Below are 12,946 nucleotides of genomic sequence, written 5' to 3' on the forward strand. Positions count from 1 at the left end.
TGAAATGTTAAAACTCATGCCAAGTCTTAATTGATCAATCTTTGAAAGCTCTTGGTGCAAAACCCTAGCTTAAGACAAACAAAGTATAAAATCTTTTTGTATTTTCAATAGGTTAGTAGTGCAAAGATGCTAGATGTCATGTAAATGATACAAATGATGGTGGAATCTAAGGGTTGAAAATTAGGGTATGACAGATTCCCCTATTTAAGTTTCTTTAATCCGGAGATATGAATATGGAATTTTCATCTTGACGTGATTGAAGAGATTTAAATACAAACATGCACTGTTTTTGGCCCTAAGAGGCCACCAAATGCTTATGATATGATATGCATGTAGGGATCATGAATTCTGTGAGGAACAATGTCACAGGGGAGTAATATTAGTTGATAAAACACATAGGGATAAAGGAACACCACTGTGGGGACATACAAAAGGAAATTCCACTGAGGAAAAGATTACAACTTCAGTTGAGGAAGAAGATTTGCAAATTCCAATGGATCCGGGCTCCCTGGGGAATAGATCATTCCAAATGATCATGACTTCAACTGAGGAAATATCTTCGCAACAGGTTTCTCAAAGGTAGAGATGACAATCTGTTCAAATAACGAGTTCTAGCTTTCGCAACAGGTTTCTCAAAGGTAGAGATGACTGTCTGTTCAAATAATGAGTCTGAATAAGCTTACATGATTAAAACATGATTCAGCTTCTTCTTTACTTAAGTACTCCACTTAGAAAAGGCAAAATAAACTTATCCGCGATTCGGGTCATAAGCCAACGAACGGGCCTTGGTTTCTTTTTTAACCAAGTCTTTTTCTTGGAAAGAATCAATGAAACAAGCTCCTAAAAAGGTGATCACTTGTTGGGGAAAGAGAAGTAACTTCATCGGGTATATTCGAAGGACGCGGGTAAGTTAATCTTATAAAAATATGGAATTCTCAAATAAAGAGAAAATCACAGTAAAGATCTTCAATAGACTTCCACCGTGATTTACTGGGGAAAGTACCACTGGCTGTGACTAACACCTCACTAGTGATATAAGTCCTTGTAATAGAATACCTCACCGGGGATATAAAGTCATGTGATAACAGAAGGGTGCTTGTAATAGTCTTCAACAAACTTCTCTGACGAAATTTCCTAGGGAGATGGCCATTTGTTGGAAAGAACAATTGATATGTTGATAACTTCATTGGGGATAAACAAACTTCTCAAAAAGAGGCTGCCATTTGCTATCCAAAATGGGTGTCAATAAGCTTCTTGGGAAAAGACAACTACTTATTGGGGATCAATGATCATGAAACAGACTTCTCAAATAAAGAGACAGCTACCTGTTGGAAGTCTTCATCAAACTTCTCTGGAGAGAAAACCATATGATGGAAGAAAACTTCCATATTGATAATTCCTTCGAGATAGACAAGCATCTCAAAAGAGATAACCACTTGTGTTCACCCTGGGCAAAAGGATATGTCTTCACCGGCGATAATGAAAAATGCTTCTCCTGGGGAGACAGTTCAAAATAAATGCACTCTCGATCTAGGTTTAACAATATAAAGAGATTCACCATTAATTTCCAAATATTTGGATCACTCCCGGAACAACTTGAGAGGAAAAGAAATCAAGCAAGACTCTACCAATGGGGAATGAATATCAATTGGTATTTTTATCCTATTCAAAGATGGAAAAGGACAACTAAAGCAACCATCTTCCACGAGGAATGAACTCAGTGAGTAATTAGAAAGGATGTAAGCTCTCTGCTTAAGGTTGACAACTCCTATGGGGAAGGAAACATAACACCCAAGGATGAACATATTCAAAGAAATTAAGGTAAATGTCATCAAGGAATACAAAATGGATGTGAATTTGGTTATTCATGATATATATGCATGTATGTATATATGCATGTATGCACGTCATGTTTATGCTGACAAAAACAGACAAAACAGACACGTTGGGGACATAATATGTTTCATAGCTCAACATGAGCTTGGCTAATCTCATTAAGGTGGAAAACATCATTGAAGATGAGTTAAAGGTCATCAAAGGAAAAAGTCTCGTCACAAGGTCCAATTCTCTCTAGGGAGAGGAAAATGCTTCGTCTGGGGATGAAATGTGAACCTTTGATGGAGCAAAGATCTTGCTGTAGGGTTCCAATTTCCCTGGAGAAGAAGACTTCACTTAGGGGAAAAACATGTAGACTCTACCAAGGACAGGTGTAGATTGGTAAGGAAAACCTTCAAAATGATTCTTTCGGGGAGAATGAAGATCGCTTGAAAAATCTTGAATGTTTATTTTAAAGCTTGATAGAAAATCCAGGCTTAACACTTTGCTGGGGAACATTGAGTTCCAACATCCAACATTTCACAACTTACTCGCCGCTTGGGGATTTAACTATGAACGTTCTTTTTTGCATTCACAAATCAAAACAAAATTTTATATTGAAAAAAAAAACATTTTTTCAAATATTCATTTCAAGAATTTTTATCAAAATAAAAATGATATTTTTGCGGAGCAAAAATAAAAGTAGGATTGCCAATAAATGGATAAGTCTCGAATTTTAGTGATAGAATGGTGACCGCAAATGGCGTGATCCCATGGATATTTACAAAGTTAGAAAAATGGTACTATGGTAAAATGCTACATTAAAATACAATGAAACTAGTCTCCCTAACAAATTTTAATTCCAAATGTATTTGGGCTTCTGATAAGAGCCAGTTGAGAGCTTTGACAGGCAGGCGTTGCTTCAAGTGATCCAATCTGATCTGATGTAGTTACTTGCCATAATACTTTGTTTTGTCTAGATTGCCTTTTCAGATTTTCAATATACCAGGATAATCATTTTCTGTTTATGTCTCTAATTTTTGCCTGGACCGCTTTCGGGTTTTCAGTCCACCGAGACGCTCATTTTGGCCTATGCCGCCTTTTTTGGGTTTTCGACTTAGCGAGTTATTATTTTATTTTTCTAGGCGAAGTATTTCTTGACTGCGTCAGTATTAACAGGTCGTGGGAGCTCCTCACCATCCATATTTGTAAGAATCAAGGCCCCCGCAGAAAAGGCTTTCTTGACAACATATGAGCCATCATAATTAGGAGTCCACTTGCCCCTAGAATCAGATATGAAAGATTGAATCTTTTTAAGCACAAGGGAAAAGGAGTCAACTGCTTCCATGCCATAGACAACAGAAAAGAGGGTTGCCCCTGTTGAAGTACGGACGTGCGTACGATATCCATGCAGAGCAAAAGGGAGCATCTCATGCCAGTCCTTATAAGTCACTACCATCTTTTGAATGATCTTCTTGATGTTCTTGTTTGCAGCTTCAACAACACCGTTCCTCTTAGGTCTGTAGGGAGAGGAATTATGATGTTCAATCTTGAACTCTTCACACATTTCCTTCATCATTTTATTGTTCAGGTTTAAACCATTATCAGTGATGATTCTGCTTGGCACACCATAATGACAAATAAGTTGATTCTTGATAAATCTAACTACCACCTGCATGGTCACATTGCGTAGGCCGCTTTAACCCACTTTGTGAAATAATCAATAGCCACCAGAATGAAACGATGTTCGTTGGAATCTTTGGGCTCAATCATACCAATCATGTTGATGCCCCACATAGAGAAAGGCCATGGAGAAGAGAGAACGTTGAGCAGAGTCAGAGGTACATGTATCTTGTCAGCATAAATCTGGAATTTGTGACACTTCTTCACATACTTGTAACAGTCAACTTCCATTGTCAGCCAATAGTAACCCACTCTTAACATTTTTTTAGCCATTGCATATCCGTTGGAGTGAGTACCAAAGGAACCTTCATGAACTTCTTGCATCAACAGGTCTGCTTCGTGTTTATCCACGCATCTAAGCAGAACCATGCCAAAGTTTCTCTTGTATATCACTTCTGCATTCAGAAAGAAGTTATTAGCCAGTCTTCTCAAGGTCTTCTTATCTTTGTTTGATGCCCCAAGTTGGTATTCTTGACTCTGGAGATTGTAGCGGTGTATTCGTTACTATATGATCTATTGATTAAATCATAAGCAAAGCATACAATGAATTCGAGTCGCCACCGCACTTTTATTTATCCTAAGGACTGGTTAAAAAGCGAACAAAAACCTAAGAAGTTTTATACGTAGAAAACTAATGAAAAGATCAGAGAATCTGGATAAGGGGTAAATTACGCAATGGGAAGGTGTTAGGCACCCATCACGTCCTAGGTACTCCTAGGGAGCCCTTTTCACACTTGTTGTATAAAAATGTTTATTTGTTTTGACATATTGTGCAAACATGAATGGGATGATGAGAAAAGAATGTACAAGTTAATTATTTTTGTGTTCGAACGGATGAACCCGTTGCCTACGTACCTTCCATCAAAGGTAAGGATCAAAACGCCGTAGTTCGGCTAAAAACTTCCAAAAGTTAGTGAGTTCAATTTTAAACACAAGCCCTAAGGTTTTACGTTACCCATGGGAGAAAACTCAACCTTATATAACAACTAGTCCACCATGTGAGAAAAGCTTCAACTTGCCAGAGAGGGGTTAACCCTATAATAGGCAAGGAAGACTTACAATTCATCTACTAAGGACAAATAGGTGAGATTAATATCAACCAACTAGGGTAAATCAAACCTATAGCTAATGTATGAAAACTTAACAGACATGGACAAAGCCACAAAATCATTTGAATGGGTGAAGTTAATTGATTTGGATTATTTACAAAATATGGTCAAGGTATGGTTAAAGTCAATTCAAAATGAGTATTTACAAAAATGGGGGTTTGGAAAATCATGGACTTAAGGTCCAAGTTTCTAATTTGGAAAGAAGGTGAGAATGTTTGCACAATACTTATTTCAAAGTTTAAAACATGTGTGAAAAGGTTTAGGACACAATGGGATGAATGGATGGAATGTAAAACTTCTTGGAAGGTTCACCTCTTGAAATCATATAGAAGATGATTCAAGTGTGTCCTTAGGAATAGGCTACAAATGAGCAATGAAAATGGTAACAGATGAAAGTCAATAAAAGCGGATACTGGATGCCACTCAATGGTCTTATACCTGTCTCCTAAAACAAGTAAGGATATCAGAAGCCACTCTATGGACTTACACTAATCTCCATCAGAATAAAACAAAAAAACAAAACAGGGAAGTCAACTGCCAATCTATCTGGACTTATGTTAACCTCCACAGTATGATCCTAGGAATACAAACGCCACATCACAGGGACTTACAATGAATCCTCACATACAACACCAATGCTCAAACAAAGAGCAAAGAAGATATGAGTGACCAATGAGGTCTTACACTCTATCTCTTCCATATCATGGGAATAAAAGCCAATCTACATGGACTTATAATTGTCCTCAATGGGCAAACAAACAAACCACAAGGGTACACAATAATAATCATACAAGAATTAACAATCAATAATGATGAATGCACAATGGCAAGCAAGTATGTACAAATGCAACAATCAATCAAGCAAACAAAGTCATTTATCACCCACTATAACCAAACAAGGAGGCTCAATCAAAGGGTTTGACTTAAAAAGTCCACTGGAATAGGTGAGTGGTGTAACACCCTTCTACCCAAACGACATATTTAAATAGATCATCAGAGTACAACATGTAGAAGAGTTTACATTTCTTACAACATAACAATTATCGCATCGCAACATAAAACATATTATTTATTTTATTAAAACTTCGCAGCGGACAACAACATTAATATTATCATTCATCATATAACAATTCATAATAATGGTTCAACATTATCTCAACAAAACATCTCAACATGTTAGTCATCATAAACAGCGTAAATAATAATCAATTATCTATCGAATCCCATAACCCCGGTGTCACATGACCAGAGCATTTGACTCGACTCTGTAGAATAACTCTACACTTATTCTTCAAACCTCAACAATAGCTACTCCTCTTTATCTGCACATTGCTCATCATAGATGAACATAAACACATGCAGAAGGGGTGAGAATTACATTATTAAATAATAATATAACGACAGAAATATAAACATAAATATATTTCACATATGCCAACACAGCTCATCATAATCATCATAATCGACATATTCATGAACATCAACAAAACAACATATCAAATGCAATGCGCACACCCATGCATGACTCAACACGACTCGGTATACCCATTTTGTGACCAACTACAGGATCACCACTCCCAGATTCATCACCATAGAATACGAGTTCCCCGCAAGGAACCAAGCCTCTCAACAAGCCCGGAGTCAACAACATCATTGGAACTCAGTCCGTTCATCACTAGGCATCGGCCTTTCATGAATGCATGCACACCAAGCATGCATCATAATCAACATAGCAACAACAGCATCATATATTCATGTTATCATCATCATTAACACATTCTATCACAAAAGCATATCACATCATGCCACATAATCAAACACAGTATTATCACACTCTACTAATATCTATACTACTCAAAGCAACGGGAAATGATCCCTCGTATACCATGCATCAGCTAAGTTACCTCGCTCAGCCTAAACAACCAAAAACTGCACAACAACAGCCCAGGAAAGACCACAAGTCTGCCCATACGCGTATTGCCTATGCTCATACGCGTATTACCCACGCCTGACCAATTCCATACGCGTATTGCCCATGTCCATACGCGTATGCTACGCGTATCACATTCCCATACGCGTACCAACAGAGACCAAAACACGTTCAAAACATCATTTTCCTCATCCATACGCGTATTGCCTAGTGCCATACGCGTACCAGCAATCTCATACGCGTATTGCCTAGTGCCATACGCGTATGACCAGAAACCAGATTTCCAGATCTGCAATGGCTTTTTCTGCTACGAGATCTATCCAAAGTCATCCTTCCACAGTCCAAATTTCACACAAAATCACTCATATCATCTAATACAAATAGTCCCCTATTCGATTTCACAAATCCTAACATTATTGCATATAATTTCTACGAATTCCTTCGATTAAAATCCCAATTTCGTTCATCCAATATTTCACCATTTTCAGCATATTATTGTTTAATAAGGTTCAGACCCCTTACCTCTTTGGATTGAAGGAAGCTCTGAGCAATCTTTGGCCTTTTCCTCTTCCTTCTCTTTCTCTTCAGCGTTTCTCCCCCTTTCTCTGACTCTGAGGCAAAACACGTGAAAAAACCTGAGTCCTCACTTTGGCCTCTTTTATCCAATTTCCACTTTTACCCTTCCACTCTTCATATTCCATTTATTTTATTTATTTAATTATTATTAAAATAAATAACATCTATAATAATAATAAAAATAATCCAATAATTCAACTTTATTTAATTAAATTAATAAAATAATATTAACTCAATTAAATAATTCTCTTATTTTAATCGGGGTGTTACAAGTGGCGCTCTTAACCTTGCCATTGAGGGGCTAAGGTGAAGCAGATGAAAGGATATGAGGGGTGTGCCTCATCACTCTTATCCCTGGTCAGGGAGAGTATTGAATATCAGAAGGTGTGGGAGTTCAGAAAGATGGAACTCTCTCCACAAATTAGACTCGATAGATCTTGGGTTAGGATCTCAATGCTACAACCATGTAATGGGAGCAAGGAGAAGACTCACAGAATAGTGGGAGATAGGCTACATATCTCTTATATCCACCAATTGCCTTATTTAAAGGACTTTTCCTGCTTGGGACAAACATAAACAATCACAAACATTGCCTCTTAAGGAGGACTTCAGACAGTTGCCTGGCTAAGTAACAAGTCAGGTCTTCCAGACTACATGGAGACAAGAGAGCCTACCTCAATGCAAATTGCTATTTAAGCAAAGCAAAGCAAGTTCTTAAGAGAACTGAGCAACTAAGGGTACCTGAAATCAATCAAATATAATCGGCATCCCATTCAAAATCAAACAGACAAGGTAATAAACCAATAGTCAATCATAATCAAACATGTGCAAAGCACAAGGCTCAAAGCTCAAATGAGCTAAGCATCCTACAAGACAAACAATTAGTCAAATGAATTCAACTCAAATATGCATCAACCTCCTTAAGGCATTAGCTTTTTAACCTGAAAAGTCAAAGTCAAGCTCAAACATAAGTAATAAGACCACTAGGACAAGCCTAGGGTCCAAAAGAGGGAAAAAACTTAAAACAGCAAGTAAAACATGATCAAAGTTAAGATAATTCAAATAATAAGAGATCCCAATTGGTCTCATATCCAAACTATGCACTAATTTCGTTTTATGCACAAATTAAGACAAAGTAAGCAATGTTGAATCACATATGGATAACCAGAATGATTACATCCAAAAAAATATCAAAACAACACAGTAAATTCCACAAAAATTATATCCTAAACAGAAGGCATTCAATGAGCTACATATCAATTTTCATGCCATTTGGACTAGTGGAGCTATGTCAATTAAATCAACATGTTAAGGCATGCAAAAACACAACCAAATTAAGTCACAACATGAGTATCAACTTCAATCAATGGTAAAACAGTGAAATCACATGAGAAATGAGTAGGACCAAAGCTAAATGGAAGCTTAATATGTTAGGAAGCACTCCACCAAATTTCATATTCACAGAATTAGGGATGAGTATTTGGCAACATATGTAAAAATGTTACACAAGCAAAGCCCTAAAAATGTTAAGCAGCAATCAAAAATCCTAATCAAATAGAAAATGGATCAATTGAATCCATAAAAATTCATGTTGAAAGTTAACACATACATTGTATCTCATGAAAAAAAACAGGGCCATTGGCCTAAGGGAAGCATGGAAAATTAATTCATGAACTCAGCATAGCATAGTGTGACACATATTGTCACACTCAAATTAAATAAATCATATCTAACAAACTAGAGGTCCAAAAATTACAAATCATATATCAAAATCTCCAGAAATGTGTCAAGAATCATCATATGAAATTTCATTAATTTTGGAGCTAGCATGAATATTTGGTGATTAAAATGGTAAAACGTATGAATATTGCACACATGTCAAAAATCAATAAGCCAATTAAAAATTCTACCAGGCACAACTTATACTACTATGCCTAAAAAAAATTAGATTAAATTTGGAAACTAACAAAAAAAGTCCCATCTAATTTGGACTAATATTGAATTTTTTATGAATTTTTTAAGATTTGTTACTATTATTGAATAATTATTTAAGGGATTAATTGAATTAATTAATGGCCAATGGCAGAACCGTAAATACCATGCGCAAGGCTACAATGCACAGTGCTATTTTAATGTGGTGTCGCGTTTCTAATGGTCCAATTTGGCGGTAAACGCAATTTTGAATTGCCAGGCGAAGGAAATGGATTGAACACGGTAATTTTCCAGCATGTCTTCCTTCTTCCTCGCGTTCATGAGCTTCTTCGACGGCAAATGCGGTTACGAGATTTTCTTCACCAAATGACACGAGCCTTATACCGTTCTCTCCGTCTCTCAACGTAGATCACAGTTATGGCGACGAAAATATATAAAGATCAATGTACACGAAGATCCAATCGAAAGAAGTTTCACACATAAATATTCAAATCAACATATCTAACTTAATATCTAACGGAATCGCGCGATTCAAACGGCAGAATGATCTATGTTCAACGATCTATCTAAACCACATGCTGATTTCAAGAATCGAAGAGTTCGAATTTTTACCTTCTTGAAGTGCAGCTCGTGATTCAGTGTTTGTTTCGCTTCGATTGATGAAAACAGATGGAGTATAATGCTCTAGGAAGTGAATGATGATGAATTTCCAGCTCAACCGTGCAAGAATCTACAGGAATTCGCGACTGCCATTGGAGATGGTGCTTTCAACAGTTGGTTTTTGGCTCGTTTTTTCTCTTCCAAATGCTTCAACAGAAATTCTACAGGACCTGCACATGAAGATTATTACAAGAAACAACACGAATGATGGAGAATTTTGATGAATGAATGAAAAAAAGTGTGAAGAGAAAAATGAGAAAATTGAGAGAAATTTTGAGATTTTGTGAATTTGATCTGAAATGTGATTGTTTTTCTGAGAAACAGTTACAATTAAGCTTATATACTTCACACTAATCCAAGCTTTAATCATGATTAGTCAATTTTTGATGATTAGTGAAATATGCTTATATGTGCAATTTGGCATTTTTGCCCTTGGATGGCTAGAAGCAATGAAACAGTAATTTTTCACTTTGGACAAGTCACAATTTGCATTTTGAAGCTATTGGAATTGGTCCCATGCCAAAATTCCATATACTTTGAATTTTGGACCATTTTGCCCTTGCATTTTAATTGGTTCACTTCAAAAATGAGCCTTTTATGTGAAGGTTTTTGGCAAAAAGTGATGATGGATTATGAAAGTACATATCAAATGTGGTTTGCTCAAAGAAGAACCATCCAATTTGGCCATTCCATGTGAAAGTTATGCCACTTTGAATTCGGGCATTTTCTGAAATTGATCTGACCATATCTTGTCAACCACACATGGGAATTGAGTGTTCTTGGACTTTTTGGAAAGGTGAGGACAAGATCTTCAACTTTCATGTTGGAGAAAATTTCATTTGAAGCTTGTATGATGAAGTAATTTTGGGGAGAAAAACTTTCCATTTTGGGCAGGTGAGAATTACAGGTCATTTCCATTTTTGGAAACTTTTTGTCTGACTTCAAATCCTTCAACCTTGATCTTTGAAATGCCAAATGAGGCTTATATGGACATGAATGAGACTTTTCCAACCATCTCACACCTTCAAATTCCTGATTAAATGCACAGTTGACCACAGTTGACTTTTCTGGGGTTTTGGTGGACTGGGCCATGTTCTGATGAATTCCAAGCCTCTTTCAATTGAGATCTTGATTCCAAATGATATCACAAGTTATATGAACTCTTTATGAATGATCATGGTGTCCAAATTCTTCAAGAATGGCCACCATACAGCTCAATGGCTTGCCTTGACTGATTTGACTGATGATTGCTTCAGCTGCAAGTAACATGGTTAGATGACAATATTTTTGTACTTTTGGTTAGTAAACATATGAAAAGCAATGATATACAAATGCAATACACGCTTGGTGATCAAGAACCACACTCACAAGGCACCCACCCACTAGGAGGGAAGCTAGGGTATGCATTGATCCTTGAGGCCATGATATGATATGAGCCATGAGGGATCTTAGGGCAAAAATTGGGGTCTTACAGAGATAACACTTGATGTCATGGTACCAAGGCTTGTCATCAGAGACTTCTTCCATTGCAAATACATGAGCAGGTCTATCAAGACGCATAACATCGATCTTAGGCACATCATTCCAATGATTCACAATGATCATGGAAGCCAAAGTTGCCAAGGCATCTGCCATCTGACTTTCCTCGCGAGGGATGTGATGAAATTCAATATTGTTGAAGAAAGTAGATAACCTCCTTGCATAGTCTTTGTATGGGATTAGGCCGGGTTGACGAGTTTTCCATTCTCCTTTAATTTAATTGACAACTAAAGCTGAGTCTCCATAAACATCGAGATTTTTTATTCTAAGATCAATGGCTTCTTCTAGACCCATGATGCAGGCTTCGTATTCCGCCATGTTGTTCGTGCACTTGAATGTTAATCTTGCAGTAAAAGGGATATGTGAGCCATGAGGAGTGATGATTACTGCCCCAATACCATTACCATAAGCATTAACTGCTCCATCAAATATTAAACCCCATTGAGAACCTGGCTCTGGCCCTTCATTTGGCAGTGGTTCATTGCAATCTTTGGCTTTTAAGTACATCACATCTTCATCTGGAAATTCAAAATTTATAGACTCATAATCGTCGATTGGATGATGAGCTAAATGATCGGCCAAGACACTTCCTTTGATAGCTTTCAGGGTGTGATACTCAATGTCATATTCGGACAAGAGCATCTGCCAACGAGCAATTCTTCCGGTCAATGCAGGTTTTTCAAAGATATACTTAATCAGATCCATCTTGGATATCAACCAAGTTGTGTGATTCATCATATATTGGCGGAGACGCTTGGCAGCCCAAGCCAGAGCACAACAAGTTTTCTCTAGCATGGAATATCGGGACTCACAGTCAGTGAATTTCTTGCTCAAATAATAGATGGCATAGTCTTTTCTTCCTGTTTCATCCTGTTGACCCAAGACACAACCCATAGATTCTTCTAGTACAGTCAGATACATAATCAATGGTCTTCCCTCAACTGGCGCGGACAAGATAGGAGGTTCTAGCAAATACTCTTTGATACTGTCGAATGCTTTTTGACAATCATCCGTCCAAACACAACCCTGATCCTTTCAGAGGAGCTTAAAAATGGGAGCACAAGTAGCAGCCATATGAGATATGAAACTTGAAATGTAGTTCAAACGCCCAAGGAATCCCCTCACCTGCTTTTCTGTTTGAGGTGCTGGCATTTCCTGAATGGCTTTAACCTTGTTCGGATCAACTTCAATACCCTTTTGACTGACTATGAAGCCTAAGAGCTTTCCTGATCGAACCCCAAAGGTGCATTTGTTTGGGTTCAAGCGGAGTTTGTATTTTCTCAAACGCTGAAACAGTTTTAAAAGATACTCAACATGATCTTCCTCTGTCTTTGATTTTGTTATCATATCATCTACATAAACTTCAATCTCTTTAGGCATCATGTCATGAAAAAGAGTAGTCATAGCTCGTTGATAGGTGGCACCAGAATTATTCAAGCCGAAAGGCATTACTTTGTAGCAAAATGTGCCCCAAGGTGTAATAAAAGCTATTTTTTCCATATCTTCGGGCGCCATTTTGATTTGATTGTAACCAGAAAATCCATCCATGAAAGAGAAGACCTTGAACTTGGTGGTGCTATAGACTGTAGCGGTGTATTCGTTACCATTAGAGATATTGACTAAATCCAAGGTAAATCATACAAAGTCGAGTCGCCACCGCACTTCTATTTATCCAAAGGAATGGTTAGAAAGCGAACAAAAA

The sequence above is a fragment of the Lathyrus oleraceus genome, chromosome 2 (assembly GCF_024323335.1).
Source record: "Lathyrus oleraceus cultivar Zhongwan6 chromosome 2, CAAS_Psat_ZW6_1.0, whole genome shotgun sequence".
In the NCBI taxonomy this organism is placed as follows: domain Eukaryota; kingdom Viridiplantae; phylum Streptophyta; class Magnoliopsida; order Fabales; family Fabaceae; genus Lathyrus; species Lathyrus oleraceus.